Raw genomic sequence first — 5,000 nt, 5'->3', positions numbered from 1 at the left:
AAGAAAATGGGATGCACGTTCTAAGGCGAAGCATGTAGGGGAAACTATTCTTGTAGCATGGAGACCCAGGTCTTCTAGGTCCATCAACGAAAGGGTAGAGTAGCGTGTCTTCCATCTCATTGTAGGCCCTAGAAGCTGATGAGGCGTAGAAATTCGTTGTAGGTTGCACTGTAGCGTGTAGAGAAAAGGTGTGGCCAGACGGTGAAACGAGTACGTCGTGTAGCAACGAAGGGCAACGGAGCGTGTGTGGTTGTAGATAATGGTGCGGGAGCGGGTGATTGTACGAAATAGGTAGTGCGGAGGTATTCTACGAAATCGAGAGAGACAGTATCAGTTGCTGTGGAGTTTCGCGTTACCAAAAGCCGGGCTTGGTGCGAGTAACTAAAACCAGTGATACCTTTGGCTTGAATACACGGGGAAAACGGATCTCCTCGTCCATTACGCCAAGGGGGGAAATAATAGTTAAAATGCCATTGCGATAAACCACGAACAAAACACGATCTATGTCGTTGTGATGGCAGCGGTGATACGAGATAGATGGAGCGAGAGACAGCGCCAGATAGGCAGGTAGACAGAGAGAAATGAAGAAAGAGAAAGAGGGAAAGAGACGGATAGACAGACAGGCAAAGCTAGGGGTAAAGGGGAAATTAATTCAAGAGGCACATACGATACAGAAAAAACTCGCAAAAAGAGAGAGAGAGAGATAAAGAGAGACAAGAGAAACAGAAAGAGAGAAAGAGAGAGAGAGGGAGAAAAACCGGGAAACCGAAAGCGCAAGAGACATGCAAACAAAACAAAGCTACACAAAACAAATAAACAGACAGACGAAACAGAAAGAGAGAGAGAGAGAGATAGATAGATTGATTGAGAGAGAGAGAGAGAGAGAGGGAGAGAGAGAGAGAGAGAGAGAGAGAGAGAGAGAGAGAGAGAGAGAGAGAGAGAGAGAGAGAGAGAGAGAGAGAGAGAGAGAGAGCGAGAGACGGAGTAACGAGGCAAGAGCCCGTAGCTCTGACAACATTCCTGGCCCCTCGTCTGACGGCATTAAAGAGAACCAGCTTGTTCACCGGCTCGCCTCCTCCCCCTGCAGCGTGCCGTGGTACCAGTCACCGCCTTCTCCGTTTGCCAAATCCTACACGTGCATTTGTTGATGGAGGTTCCCGGCTGTAGGTTTATAAGTAGGCGTTCGTGCTTGCGTGTCTGTGCTGTGTCTGTACGTGTGTCGGTGGTGGCTGGTGGGCGTGTTTGGGTTTTGGGATACAGGGCTTACTTTTTTGGGGGGTGGGGGGGCAGGGGGTGTGGGGTTGGGCGTGTGAGAGCTGTCATGTTTCGTGATTTCATTTTTTTGAGGGTGGGGTAGACGGAAGGGATTTTTTATTGATATTTTTTGGGTGGGTCTTAGATGACTATCATACTTTTTTTTTCTAATTTCAACTCAAATATGTATCTGTATATATATGTATATATATACATATATGTGTGTGTGTGTGTATGTGTGTGTGTGTGTGTTTACGTGTGTGTGTGTGTGTGTATGTGTGTGTGTGTGTTTACGTGTGTGTGTGTGTGTGTGTGTGTGTGTGTGTGTGTGTGTGTGTGTGTGTGTGTGTGTGTGTGTGTGTGTTTACGTGTGTGTGCATGTATGTGTATCTGTGTGTGTTTGCATATGTATATGTATACGTATGTATATGTACATATATGCATATATGTGTATATATACATACATATTTACATATACATTCATGCATACATAGGCATGCAGACATATGTATGTCTGCATGTATATACTTATATATGTATATTTGTATATGTATATTATATGTATATATGTATATATGGTATATATAAATATGTGTGTGTGTCTATATATATATATATATATATATATATATATATATATGCATATATACATACGTATATACATATATATATATATATATATATATATATATATATATATATACATATGCATATATACATACGTAAGTATTTATATATATATATATATATATATATATAATGTATGTATGTATAAACACACACATACACACACACACACACACACACACACACACACACACACATATATATATTTATATAAATATGTATATAAATATATATATATATATATATATATATATATATATATATATATATATGCTTTGCAGGATATTTCGTTATACATTGGCCATATGACTTGACATTCTACCCCAGAACAAATGAATTCAGAGTAGCTCGTTTCCCATTCTGTCTAAAATTCACAGCGAACCACGCACTCTTTAGCTCTCATTATTGGTGGTGATTTCGGCCACCGAGAAGTATACAGATGAACTATAATGACCTGTTTAATTATATTTACCGAATGGACCCGAAGCCAGAGTACATTCTCCGACGCAATGGATTCGAATTCACGGTTTTAAAACGAGGAAATACACCCAGCTTGGATCGAATGCAGAATTTCCCAAATTTCGCTTTTGCAGGAAAAAAAGAAAATAAAATCAAGGCATATCTCGCTACACGGAATTAAGCCGTTTTGTGGTTTAGGGGAAATTGTCTGGAGTAAAAAGGAAAGAAGAAAGAAGTAATTGAAGATTTAGCGAAAGGTTATATTGAATTAAGGAAGGAAACTGGGCAGGTCTTGCTATTTTACATGTTATTTTACGAATGGAAAGAAATGTTAGGAATGCATTAAAAAAACTGTAAAAGCAATTTTGTTTGTTCATTTTAATCAGTTTATAAACCCAAAATGGGTCACCCCTGCTTGTTCCACTTCCAGGTCATTATTCTCTAAGTATAGTTCTAAAAGTACCTTCTGCATCTTAGCCCTTCCAGCGTATTCTCCAAATCACCCTTTTAAGTCCCCTCTAGGTCTCCTTATGCCCCCCTCTCAGTGTCAACTTCATCAGCCCCCTCTTTCCCCCAGGTCAAGCTCACATACCTCCTCTTTTCCCCAGGTCAACCTCACCTTCTCCCTCTTTTCCCCAGGTCATATCACCTTCCCCCACTTTTCCAGGTCAGAGTCACCTTCCCCCCAGGTCAATCTCACCTTCCCCCTCTTTTCCCCAGTTTATCACCTTCCCCCCTCCTTTTCCCCAGGTCAATCTCCCCTTCCCCCTCTCCCCTCCAGGTCCCCCTCCCCTTTCAGCCTCCCCAAATGTCCCCAAGTGTCCAGGTCAAACAAAACCCCTCCTGCCCTGCCTGAGATCACGGTCCCCTCCAGGTCCTCCTGCTGCAGGTCACGTCACGAGGTCGTAAATAATCCGCATGGCGCTGCTCGTAATGCTTTCTCCATTTACTTTCCATTTACTCGGAAACAATAGAAGCCGAGGAGTTTCATCTCCTCGTGCCTCCGTCGCTCGCTCTCTCTCTCTCCTGCATCTCAACTCCTCTTCGCTTTCTTGAGATCTCTCCTGTTTTCTGTCTTCCTTTTGTGTTTATTCCTGTGTTCTCCTTCCCGTTTTTTTGGGGTTTGATTTTTTTTCTGATCTCGTGAGGATTTGGTATTGATTTTTCTTTTTTTTTAAATGTCTTCTTCTTTATCAAGTTTTTTTTTCATTATATATTTTCTGTTTTACTTTTTTTTTTCATTTTGTGTAATTATCCTTTTTGCTTAAGGCCTTCCGTGTTCTTGTTTTTCTTCTTCTGTCGGTCTTTCTTTCTTTTGATTTTGTGTTTTATTAGACTCCCTTTTATTTATTTCTCTTTTCTCCTATGTATCATCTTATTCCATTTTCTGTTTTGTATGATTTTCCTCTTCCCTCCCTATCTCTCTCTTCCCTTTCTTTTTCTCTCACTGTTAACTTTAGTTTGTTTGGTTCCGTAGTTTATCTTCCTATATTAAGTCTCGAATCTTTTCTGTTGATATCTTCCTCTTTCTTTTCCTTTTGCTTCGTATTTCTTCGTACGATTTTCCTCTTCCTTCGTCTGTGTTCTCCATTTTGTTTTTATTCTTGGGTTTTGCTATCTTTTTATTTCTTTTATCTTCTTTTTCTTGTCGTTTACTTCTCTTCCTCTGTTTATCTTCCTATATTAGGTCTCGAATCTTTTCTGTTGATATCTTCCTCTTTCTTTTCCTTTTGCTTCGTATTTCTTCGCACGATTTTCCTCTTCCTTCGTCTGTGTTCTCCTTTTTGTTTTTATTCTTGGGTTTTGCTATCTTTTTATTTCTTTTATCTTCTTTTTCTTGTCGTTTACTTCTCTTCCTCTGTTTATCTTCCTATATTAGGTCTCGAATCTTTTCTGTTGATATCTTCCTCTTTCTTTTCCTTTTGCTTCGTATTTCTTCGCACGATTTTCCTCTTCCTTCGTCTGTGTTCTCCATTTTGTTTTTATTCTTGGGTTTTGGTATCTTTTTATTTCTTTTATCTTCTTTTTCTTGTCGTTTACTTCTCTTCCTCTGTTTATCTCATTCTTAACACCTCTTGTCACGTAAGCTCTCTTAAACCTTTCTCTTTTTTTCTGTCTTGTTATCATATTCCCTTTTCGTTGGTCTCTCTTTCACCTTTTCACCTTTCTTGTGCTCTTATCTCTTTCTCTCTCTCTCTCTCTCTCTCTCTCTCTCTCTCTCTCTCTCTCTCTCTCTCTCTCTCTCTCTCTCTCTCTCTCTCTCTCTCTCTCTTTCTCATTTCATGTAATTTCATAATTTTCTTCTTCTTCTTCTTCTTTTTCTTCTTCCCTTTGTTTCGTATGATTTTCTTATATCTCAATTCTACCCTCTTTTATCTCTCTCTCCCTCCCTCCCTCCATCTCCCCGCTCCTCTCTCTCTCTCTCTCTCTCTCTCTCTCTCTCTCTCTCTCTCTCTCTCTCTCTCTCTCTCTCTCTCTCTCTCTCTCTCTCTTTCTCATTTCATGTAATTTCATCTTTTCCATAATTCTGTAAATCTTCTCGCCATTGCTGTTTTTTTTCCTTCTTATTTTCTGTTACGTCCATTCTCTTTTCTTCTAATTATCACCCCCCATCTTTCCTCCTTTTCTTCGTCGTCACAGTGATGCGTGCCCTTCCGTCT

The 5,000-nt window shown here is 40.0% G+C and overlaps 1 protein-coding gene across 1 annotated transcript in view; it reads left to right on the top strand.

Moving 5' to 3' along the window:
* Positions 1-5,000, top strand: part of LOC125038602 — a 477,643-nt gene that overhangs the window by 98,965 nt on the left and 373,678 nt on the right. The window lies entirely within an intron of this gene.

The sequence above is a fragment of the Penaeus chinensis genome, chromosome 25 (assembly GCF_019202785.1).
Source record: "Penaeus chinensis breed Huanghai No. 1 chromosome 25, ASM1920278v2, whole genome shotgun sequence".
NCBI classification, from domain to species: domain Eukaryota; kingdom Metazoa; phylum Arthropoda; class Malacostraca; order Decapoda; family Penaeidae; genus Penaeus; species Penaeus chinensis.
Note: the sequence above shows the minus strand (reverse complement) of the source record. Positions and strands in the feature narration are given on the sequence as shown.